We start from the raw sequence: 12,572 nt of genomic DNA on the forward strand, positions 1-12,572 counted from the left end.
TCTTTATTTCAAAACAATGTATTTTACCTGTGTTGTTTTCACATCTGTGACCAGAGACATAAGATTTTTGGACGTTCTGTTAATTTTTCCTTTTTTCCCCTTTGTTTCAACAAGCACACTAAGTTTTACTGGTTACCCTTTTTTATTAAATATGCAATGTGATTATATAATCAAACTTCTTAAAACATTTTTCTTGTTTATTTTTAACAGTAGATGGTTTGTAATCTTGTGTATTCCTAAAATCAGAAATGGATAATAGATTTTGCTTTCCTGATTATTTTAATATGACTGCATTGGGATAGTGCCTCCTTTTGTATTCATATATTTTTGCAATTAGAACTGTGTTAGGCAGGTTAATTTAGCCAAATTCTTTATCCTGGTACTATTTTATTAGGCACTTTGTCTCATATTTGGTTTAGGTTTAAGTCTAAAACTTCAGTTCTAAATGTTTAATAATAGTTCTGTAATATTTTAAAGCAATTGGTTTAGTTGACATTTTAAAATATTACCCTTGTCACTTTCTTGAAAACGCCACGATGTTAGTTTATCCTTTTCTGCTTTTGAAATGCAGGAGGAAGGCAATTGTGTCCTAGAAATCATATCCTCAATTTCCAGAGGGCCATTTCTTCCTCCATATGTGGGAATGATATTCATTCAGTTTGAGGACAGCTAAATTTAAAGAAATTTGATCTTACCTGTGAAATAAAAACAAGGAATCTTGTGGCCCTGGCAAATTTATTATGGCAGATTTCTTGGACCTCATGCCCTACATTTGACGCCTGGGAAATTCTATTGTCATGTTTTTAATTCCCTGAAGAGTGGGATGTCTCAGTGTTGCCTGTATTTTACTTTCTTTTGATTGATTGAAAGGACATTGGAGATCTATTGTGGTTTTATAGTATGTTTACTGGAATTTTGTAACCTAGGCAGTGGATGTAGACAAGCTGCATTCATTACAGGATGAACAGCCAAGATTACATTTCCAGTTTCTCAGAAGATTGCCTTTAGGCTCTCTATTGTGACAGGCAAAGATATTCAGTTATCTGTTGTATTAAATGGGGTGATATTTTAGATGGACCTGTAATTTTATATAGTAGAGCATTTCCTATAAATGACAAGCCGCAAGAAAAGAAAGTTTGTCTTGAATGATGAACATTGCTGCAATCCTTCTGTCTAACTGTTGGATTGGTAGCTAAGTGGTCCTCCATTTTTGAATAATGTAATATTGACCATTTTGCTGCCAAAGTGGAGACACATGTAGCTATTTAAAGAAAATATTTGACATATAGATTTATGGAAGAACTGACAGACCGAGCTAGTAGTAGATTTAGTGTTATCATAGCTATATTTCTACTTATTATCAGAATTATATATTATTTAGAAGTTTAAAATTTTACCTTACCTTTTAGAGACCTTTTTCTGAGCCACCAGATTACTTACTTAGAATGTTATTTTTTATAAAAACATTAAAAATAAGGCCACAGTCTGAGATATGCTTGATTCCAGCAGGAACAATAAATTGTGTGCCTCCAGCACTTGGATGTGTTTCAAGGCCATTTCTTCATGAATGGTTACTATGTAAAACAAGAACTGTGGTTTCTTTCAACATTTATGTATTTATTATTTAAAAGCAGCCATACAGCCAACCTTGAACAAGTTGATTTAAACAGAATGAGAATTCTGATGTTCTTTTGCATGTTGGGTGTTCTGGAAAAAGCTATTCAGTAAAATCTTTGGTATTATTTAGTTGCAATTTGAAATCACAGTTCCAGCTGTGGCTTTCAGATTTGCGTGACTTCACTTTATACCAGGCATATTTATTTATTTATTGTAGAGTAGAATAACAGAGTTGGAAGGGACCTTGGAGGTCTTCTAGTCCAACCTTCTGCTTAGGCAGGAAATCTTGTTCCATTTCAGACAAAGGGTTATCCAATTTCTTCTTTGAAACTTCCAGTGTTGGAGCATTTACAATTTCCTGGAAGCAAGTTGTTCTACTGCTTAGTTCTAGGTTGCTTCTCTACTTGATTAGTTTCCACTCGTTGCTTCTTATTCTGCCATCAAGTGCTTTGGAGAATAGCTTGACTCCCTCTTCTTTGAGATATTGGAACACTGCTATCATGTCACCCCCACTCCTTCTTTTCATCAAACTAGACATACCCAGTTCCAGCAACCATTCTTTATATATTGTAGCCTCCAATCCCCTAATCATTTTTTGTTGCTCTTCTCTGTCCCAACATCTTTTTTACACCATGGCGACCAAAACTAGACACAGTACTCCAAATGTGGCTTTACCAAGGCATTATAAAGTGCTATTAACACTTCACATGATCTTGATTCTATCCCTCTGTTAATGCCGCCTAGAACTGTGTTGGCTTTTTTGGCAGCTGCTGCACACTGTTGGCTCATATTTAAATGATTGTCCATTAGGATACCAAGATCCCGTTCACAGGTACCACTATTGAGTGAGGCACCACATATACTATTCCTGTGCATTTTGTTTTTCTTGCCTAAATGTAGAACCTTGCTTTCTTCACCATTGAATTTCATTTTGTTAGATAGTGCCCAATGTTCAAGTCTGTCAAGATCCTTCTGTATCTTGAGCCTATCTTCTGGAGCAGAGGTCGTCAACCTTTTGGACCTCAGGGACCACCAAACTCATAATTTTAGATCCCAGGGACCACTAACCAGTTCTGTGGGCATGGCCTAATTTGTGGGTGTGGCTTGGTGGGCATGTGACTGGCTGGGCATGGCTTGTATGTAAATATTATAAATATTTATATAAATATTGACTTTTTTATAAAAAAGAGCAACTTTTACCCAAAGTCAGGCAAAGCGGGCAGGCAGATTGAGTTGCTCACAGAATCACAGATTCATTCAGAGATCTATCTATCTGCCATTGGCTACTCAGTCTATCGTATAAAATTTGCTTGCAAGCAAACTCACAAAATTAACTCACAACATACCATGCATGTAAATATTGAATTTTTTTATAAAAAAGAGCAACTTTTACCCAAAATCAGGCAAAGCAGAAAAAGCAGATTGAGTTGCTCACAGAATCATTCAGTGATCTATCTATCTGCCATTGGCTAGCTCAATCTCTCAAATTTGCTTGCTGTGAGTCTGCACTAAATTTGCTTGCAAGCAAACCTTCAGTCCTAAGGGAGGTTCGACTGTGCTGAGGCGAAGATCTAAAGACTAGCTAGAAAGCAAAAAAATCCAACCATTTCCTGCTTCCTAGCTAATCTAAATCTCCTGGAACAGCAGAACAGATAATGGTCAAAAGGAAAAATAGCAATTTAGCATGCAAGTTTACCGGGTAAGGAGTGAGTGGGCGGGGAGGGTTCCTGCGGGCCACGTGAGCGGCGCAGCCTTGTGTTTCTGCACAGCCTGGATTAATTGCTTTGTGGGGGTGTTCTGGGGGTGAGATTTCTCTGCGGCCCACCAAAATTTTGTCACGGCCCACCGGTTGGTGACCGCTCTTCTGGAGTGTTGGCTATTCCTGCTAGCTTGGTTTTTCTGTAAATTTGATGAGTTCCCCTCATCCACATCATTGATGAAGATATTGCAGAGTACTGGGCCTAAAACAGACCCTTGGGGTACCCCCCTGCATACTTCTCTCCCTGTAGATGCAGTTCCATTAAGGACTAGAATTTGAGCGCGGTTGGTCAGGATCTGTTTTTTTCCCCTTTTTTGAAGATGGGAATTACATCAGCTCTTTTCCAGTCCTCTGGCAGCTTCCCAGTGCTCCAGGATCTTTGAAAATTATATTTTTATGGTCAACCATCCCGCAAGAATGTGATTTATAATACTAACTTCAAGAAAGGAGTAGAACTGCACTAAGAAAAGAGCTAACCCTGACTTTTATGTGGTCTGGTCAGTTGTGATTGTTTCCCTACCAACATTATTTTTAATAGTTAAAAGAATATCTCCCATTATGAACTTTAGATTGCAGTGACAATAGGGTAGAGTTGCAGATATGAAATATAACGCCATCCTCACCCTGGACTTGGAGTCTCAGCAACATGGTTGAATGCTGGGAAATCATGCCTTCACTGGCACCTGCTGCTCAACATCATTCTTTCAGGTTGATTTATGGCAGGATTTAATTGGTATCAAAATGATAATGGAGAAATTCTAAATGATTGGACCTGTAAAGAATTCTAGAAATGGAGAATCACATCAGAAAATTGTTGTTTTTACTGATACTTGGGACAATTGGAAGGGGCCACACCAAGCTGTGGTTCAAGGAGAAGAAGTTTGATCTAGGAATAGATTTTCCTTTGGTTATGTAGGTCTTTAGAGAAAAATGCCAGAACTTTCACATTTGAGTGTAGAACTAATTTATTTCCAGGGGACTTTTTAAAATACCTTAAGCAGCTGCCTTCTATACTAAGAATTTCTGGGTCATCTTTAGGACAGACTTGACTGTAATGCACATTTATAAATTATATATTGAATGTACTGTACATGCTGAAGAAACAAGTAAGTCATATTCTTGGAGATGACTCCTTCCATTGCTGTATATATTATTTTTAAAAATGTACTAGTCTCATTAGTTAACATTCTTTGCACGCTTAAATCTTCAATTTGGTGATTCCTCTTCTATAGTGTAAAATAATATTAATTCATTGCTTCCTATAATCTTTCTGGTTAATAGCCTCAATCTCAATATCCTTGATAAGCCTCGTATACCTGATTCTGAGTCAGAGTAGATAGATTTGTGATTGAAACTATTATAAGCTCTAAACTTCAGGCAATTGTGGAGGTGGAACTCATTACATTTTATCTCTTACATTCTCTGCAAGCAGATTGCAGTTCCTGCACCTGTTTGATTGGAATGGATGAACAGTTATTTATTTCTTTTTCAAAAAGCATCTACTGATGTTCTTGCTTCTGAAGTGTCTTAGCTAAAACTTCTGGCAAATATTTCTAAAATGCCATTAATTTTAAGACAGTTTTGACATCTAAGCAATAATTTCTCTTCTTAAAACTAAAAACAACAATAACAACAATAACAACATTAACAATTAAGATGAATATATTACCAAGGATTTTATATTTATTCCAGACAATTAAACTAGGGAAAGATTATTTTGAAGACCTAAATAAAATAGTATCGAAATATATCTGGCAAAGGAAAAAGGCAAGAATTAAATTAAAATTACTACAAGACTCTAGAATAAGAGGAGGCTTTGGTCTACCCAGTTGGGAGTTATATTATCAGGCAACAAAATTGATGTGGGTTAAGGAATGGATAACATTAAGGAATACTAGATTATTGATGCTAGCAGGCCATGATTCGTTGCATGCCTTCTTATGGTATAAGGGGACTAAAACACATGGGTATTACAGACATTACATACTTTACTATTAACATGGGAGAAAATTAAAAGACAACACTACTTAAAAAATTCAGTCTGGTTGTCAACTGTTGAAGCATTTGTGTATCCCGTAATCTATAAAATGGAACAAAAGTCAGATATGGCGAAATATTAAATGAAAAGGGTGAACTTAAATCTTTGCAAGAATTAGAGGAACAAGAAATAAGGATGAATTGGTTTTCATATGTGCAATTACAATCTAGATATGATAAAGATCTTAAAACAGAAGGCTTTTATGGTAAATTAACTGAGTTGGATAAAATTTTGACAGGTACTGATGAAAAGGTGATTAAAAAACTATATGGATATTTACTAGAGGTTAAATTAGAAGAAGAAGTTAAAAAAAAACAATGATTGCTTGGGGAAAGAATTTTGGATATGGTATAGATTTAGAAAAATGGCAATAATTATGGTCTTAAAATTATAAAATGACAATGTCAACAGCATATAAAGAAAATTTGTATAAGATATTTTACAGGTGGCATTTACCCCCGGCAAGAAAAGCAAGAATGTTCAAGAATAAGTTGGAGAAATGTTGGAAATGTCATCAGATACCTGGATCATACTATCATATGTGGTGGACATGTGCAGAGGCTAAAAGATATTGGACTAAAATGCACACATGGTTGGAAAAAATGATAAAGAAACACATAGATTTAAAGCCAGAGATATTTTATTGGGCATTATATCTGAAATATATAGTAAAGAAATGGTATATTGGATTGTAAATTTATTAACAGCGGCTAGAATTGTATTTGCTAAAAACTGGAAAAACGAGAAAATTCCTACGGAGGATGAAGTTATCAAGAAAATAATGGACTGCGCAGAAATGAGTAAATTGATATTTAACATCAGAGAGCAAGAAGATAAACAATAAAACTTATTTTACCAATGGTTAGATAATAAAACAGGGAAATGAAATATTTTATAATACTCTATAATATAAGTATAATAGAATTGTTAGAGATAAAGTATTGTAAGGATAAAATATTATTGAATAGATGGGTGATGATGAAATGAATGTTATAAAGTAGGCTAAGTTAAAATGGGGATTTGCTCACATAAAGTGATGAAATGACAGTAACAGTCTAGTAAACAATTAATAATGATAATACTAGAAATATATACAACTTATACATAATATGAGGATTAAATTGTAATTAGAAGGGAATGACTGCAGAGATTGCTCACAAGACTAGTACCAACTGACACACTGTATGTAACTGAAAGATGGTTTTATGTTTTGTTTGTTTGTTTGTGCTTTGTGTATGTTTGTTTAAAAAGATAAAAAAACTTTAAAAAAAAAACAATAACAACAACATTTGAGCAGCATCAGCACTGGCAAAATCACCATCCGTCAATTCAAAAGGAAGCTTTGTTTGAAGCAGCTTACATACTGTGATAGTACCCTTATAACACTATTAAACAACATCTCCCTATCATAGCTCATTGGAAAGGACTCAGTAAACAAAAATGCCAAATCTACTTTAAACATCTGGCTGACTGTGCAACAAACCATACTAACAGCAACCATTATATAATTATTTATATAGATCTGAAACTTTATGGAAAATCAACAATCAAAATCCAGTCATTGACAAATACTACTGTATAAGAACTTTTAACATGGATATAGCAATGGAATTTGGTCTGGAGAAATGTGCTACAATAGTAATAAAGCAGAGTAAAATCACAAATAGTGATGGAATTGAAATGCCGAATGTCCAAAACTCCAGGAGTTATCAAGATTAAGCCTTCAAGTATCTGGGCATTTTACAGTTTAATAAGATCAAGCATGGACAAGTTAAAAATGTGATTACCAAAAGAATGCCTCCAAAGAGCGAAAAGATTGGTAAAGGTAAAACTGAATGGTGGAAACACCATCAAAGCCAACAAGACCTGGCCCATAACTTGTGATAAGATACATTGCTGGAATTATTAACTGGACACAAGCTGAACTGAATAATTTGAACCAAAATATCAAGAAAATTTATGACTATTAAATATACAATCATGAATCAAACAGTCATACATAGCCCTCAACTATTACAACTTCCATTCAAGTCCATAAAAAAAAAAAACTTCAGTTAGCGTTATTTTTTGGTCTGGTTAGTGTAATTCAGCATGTTTTAAAAGTAATGGTGTGATGAAGGCTGCAGTTCTAAAGGCCATCTAGTGACAAAGTCTAATGCTTTAAGCAGGATCAAGACAGTAAACACTAAACTGTAATCCTGTTAGGTTAATGTTTCAAAGAGAGCTTTAAAGGTTAAAATTGGGCTTATATTGGTACGTTGGAAATAAGGCAATAGGGCTGCAATTCAATGCATACAGAGGTTAGGTAGACTAAATTTCAAATGCAATGTTGAAATACTAATAACAGCAAAATAAGAGAGGCAAATCCTAAATTTAATGTTCAGCAAAAACAATTAAAGGGATTTCAAATGTCTTCAAAGGCAAAAAACAAAAACAAATCTACAAACTTTTTATAATTATAAATAAAATCAGTAGAAGCTTTTCCAGTAGTAATGTTAGTATTCTGTTTAAATATTCTGTTATTAATTTTCAAATGTGTTACTTGTCCCACTTTTCATTTTCATTAATCTAAACAAACATTCTTTTTTCTAATCAATTTCTGCTCATGTGTTCAAGGTTTCATTTAAATATGTCATTGAAATTATTTAGAACATCATGAATGATGTCACTTATGGATCAGGAATGTTGCTGAATTTTAATAACAAATCTAAAACTCTTGCAAAATATGTGCTACATATAAAGCATAGTTTGCTTAATTGTAATTCTGAACAATTAAATTGGTCCACAAAATACTCTATGGCACATACCAGCTGATCATATTTTAGCCTAGAAGCTGATATGAATCCAATCTTTGCGTGAATTTGAATATCTCCCTGTATCTGCTAATGTTTGTACTAATGAACTACATTGATTATGAATTTACACCATTCTGAAGATTAAACAATAATTTAGATTTGGCTAGGCTCTGAAATTTCTCATTTACTTTATTAATAGAAGGCAAAGTTTAAAGATGTACGGCTTTTGTTAAATTAGAAAGATAGAACAATATATTTAAGGAGTGTAATTACATAAAATTTGGTTTAATTATCACTTATACGCTATTCCACTTGAACTCTCAGCTCTTTGGTTGCAGTCTTGATTACTTCACTGGCCTCTAGATTTCCACTTTTTTAAAAAAGTATGCTTTCCCATTGAATATATAGCTTATGTGACTAGTCAGTGCAGATGCAGTCATAGGTAAAAGCACGCAGAAGCATGAGGCCAGATGGCTCTTGTTCATTAACTTAGCAAAGTAATAGGCCTTGAGATGAGGATTTCTGAGAAACTAATAAGCTGCTTTCAAAAGGAAAAACAGGATCAGAGTCAAAGGTTGTCTTGAGTGTAAAGAAGTAATCTACTTCTAGTGGAGGCTGGAAGTTGAACTGATCAGGGCTGTCTGATGTTTGGCAGAGGGACAGAGTGATACTGGAAGCAGTCAACAAGATATCTAAAATCAAACAGTCTGACTTCAAAGCTGATTACATCAAGTGGTGGCAAATGGATACCAAGATAAGTCGGAGTTTCTCTTACTTGTTCAGACTGACATCACTATAGATAAAGGCCTTGCACTGTTTTCTTGATTTTGACTAGACATAACAAAAGTCAAAGCAGCAGCAAATTGTGATTAGGCTGAACGAAATGTTTCTCCAGAGAACTAGAAAAAAAATGCTTTAAAAAGCACTTTGTGCTGGACGATGCTAGACACAAGCAAATTGCAAGAGGATCCATGCAATATACATTGTGAGGCAAATTCCTCTCTCGCACACTTGCATGCAACACTTCAACGCAATTATGAAAAGGAAGAGCTTACCTCCTGACATCACAACACCCATTTCATCATTTTGATGACAAGAAACATACTTTCAGGTGGATAAATGCTGCATAGGGAAGGGTCTAGTTCATATAACACTCTAAACTCTAAAACTGAATTGTTCAGTTCTTAGAATAGAATGAGCTGGAAGGGGCCTTGGAGGTCTTCTAGTCCAGCCCTCTGCTCAAGCAGGAGAACCGATACCATTTCAGATAAGTGACTGTCTAGACGATTTCTTCCTTATACCATCTCCTATTCCACAGTGTGCCTCATTTTGCTTGGCCCTATATGTCATTTTAGCTGGTGAATCTTATCTTCAAAATCTGTTGCCTAGGCCTAGGGCATCTGCAAAGACACATGGCTTCTTCTTTAGATAGTTATGAAGTTTATGATTGTAGCTTGACTACATTTAGGAACTCAAGAATTGTGCAGCTTAGAGGACTTCCGGTTTGAGCTTCTTTGGTGATGGACCGAAATCCGCGATTGTGCACAGTTTCGATCCATGCTCGTCGCTGGAGCGCCCTGAGCTGGCTGGATTCAGGGCTAAGCCATCCCATAAAGGTGGTGAGGAGGAGACCACCACTAAGCCATCCCGTAGAGGTGGTGAGGGGGAGACCACCACCAGCCGCATCTCTCCTCCTCAGCTGGCCATTACTCCCTTTCCCGAAGGCGGTTGCAGCGGTGGTCAGAAATGGCAACCTCAAAGAAGAACTTGACCGGAAAAGAATGTGCAGGAGGAAGATAAGAAGAGAAAGTTTTGGTTGATCAGGTTAAACTGAAAAAGCAACAACGTAAGGGACCTGGAATTTGAACTATAAAAAATAACATTGTTTCCAAAGAAGACTTTGAAGCAGCAAAGGAGAGAGGGAAGGGAAAGGATTTGGCTTTTTTTTTTTTCTTCCCTTCCTTATACTGACAACTAAGAGATTTAAGTAAGAAATTGACAAAAATCCACTTTGAGATCAATAGGCATTTAAGCTGAAAATAAAATGTCAAGGGGATAATAAAGACTTTTGGATACTTAAAAACCTTTAAAAGCAGGAAAGGAGAGAAAAGGAAAGAATAAAAGGGCGGGATCTGGAAAAATGGAGGAGACTGCCTGGAACTAAAAGGAACTTACAGTGAAACCTTAACAAGATTCCTAAAAGATAAATTCCAACTGAAACTTTGTAACAAAATAATAGAACCCCAGGAAGAGAAAGTGGAAAAAAGAAGCAAGAAGAAACAGCTTTGGATTGTTTGGATTACTTGGTGATTTTTGAATTTTTGGCTATTGGATTTAAATGACTAAAATCAATCGGGTGGTTGTTTAAAAGTGTTTAAAATGGCATCATTTTTAGAAGAACTGAAAATGGAACTTAAAAAACAAGAAGAGGTACAAGAAGGAAGAGGTTCTTTTGGCTTCGTATTTCAATTTTTAGAAATTGAGATATGTAACTATGAGAAACAACAAGAAATGCTGGTAGAACAAGAAGGTTAGGACAAAGAAGAAGCCATCTTTAATGATCAAGTAATTTTATGTGGGGGAAAGGAAAGTGGGGAAAGAGAGTGAAAAGTTTAAGATTTGAAAAAAAAAGAATAGTTTGAAAAATAATTACAATATTAGGAAGCAACAGAAGAGAGGATCACAGAAGAGAGAATTAGAAGTAGAGAGACAAGGGGGCAAAAAGGGGAGGGAGAAGAAGAGGGGGAAGAAGGAAAGGAAAAGAAGTTATAAAGGACAGAAACAAGATATAGAGAAACAGGGAAAATGTATAAGGATTGAAAGCAGAAGCCTATTTAGAGAAAATGGGTGGAAATTTAATTGAAAAAGGGATTCTGCAAAGGTACATAAGATAGTATTGTTATATTAGAAATAGAAATAATTTTAGAAAATATGAAACAATGTATGATTAAAATGATGAATAAAATATTTATTGTAATGGAGTGGAATGTTTGTTAATAAATAAATGAAATAAAGTGAATGAGAGAATTAGGAAAGGATGGGAACATTTTAATTATTTTTAATGATTTATAAAAATATAAGTGAAGTGAAATATGGAAAAAAAGAATTAATTATGGAAAGTTTATAAGTGTTCACAAGGAAGTATGATATTCAATTGAAAAGAAATGTTAAAGATGTTAAGCTTCTAACTAATATTAATGATAGAATTGAATTGAATTGGAATGGAATGAGTGTTTTATTTACTATTGTTTTACACACACACACACACACACACACACACACACACACACACACACACACACACAATATATATATATATATATATATATATATATATATATATATATATATTTTGTTTTCTGGTATTTGTATGTGGATCTTTGGTTATTCGGGTTTTCTCGCGTAAGATTCAAAGTATCTAGGCAACGTTTGATGAAGTCTCATTCATCATCTTCAGGCTTGCTTCTTCGGCTCTGTGCTTCTCAGAGAACTCTGAGAGAGAACTCTGAGAAGCACAGAGCCGAAGAAGCAAGCCTGAAGATGATGAATAAGACTTCATCGAAACGTTGCCTAGATACTTTGAATCTTACGCGGGAGAAAACCCGAATAACCAAAGATATATATATATACACACACACACACACACATATAATGTTACTAATCTACAAAAAAACAGATGGCACACTAGGACATACCATATACCAGAAGAAAACACACACCAGCCACTACCTCAACGCCCAATCCCACCACCACCCAGCACAGATAAACTCCGTGGCCAAAACACTAATTGCCAGAACCAAATGCCTGGCAGACAAGACACACATAAAGACTGAACTATGCACCCTGACTAAAGTACTGACAGCTAACGGCTTCCACAAAAGCAAAATCACTGGCTTGATCCACAAAAACACACTGAGACATAATGGAGACCTAGAAGATGAAGAGACCTATGGAACAGTTGTCCTGCCCTACATAAGATGTACTACATACAAAATCAGTAAGATACTACACAGGCATCACATCAAGACTGCCTTCAAAACAGACAGAAAAATAGCAGCCATCCTAAGAAACCCCAAAGATAAAATTGACCTGGAAAACCAAGGCATATATGAAGTCCCCTGTGCCTCATGCCCTGCCATATACATTGGACAGACCAATAGAAGAATAAGTACCCGCCTGGATGAACACAAAAATGCAGTAAAAAAGCTGGAACACACTTCCTCACTAGTCCAACACATGACAGCCACAGGTCATAGCATCGACTTCAATGGCACCAAAACCCTGGCCACTATAGAAAACCCCAGCTACAGAATTATCAGAGAAGCCATAGAGATTGAAAAAAGACCTGAAAGCATGAATAGAA

This window comes from Notechis scutatus, chromosome 3, assembly GCF_049901735.1.
Source record: "Notechis scutatus isolate UNSWTSFEM ecotype Mainland chromosome 3, rNotScu1.2, whole genome shotgun sequence".
Classification (NCBI taxonomy): Eukaryota; Metazoa; Chordata; class Lepidosauria; order Squamata; family Elapidae; genus Notechis; species Notechis scutatus.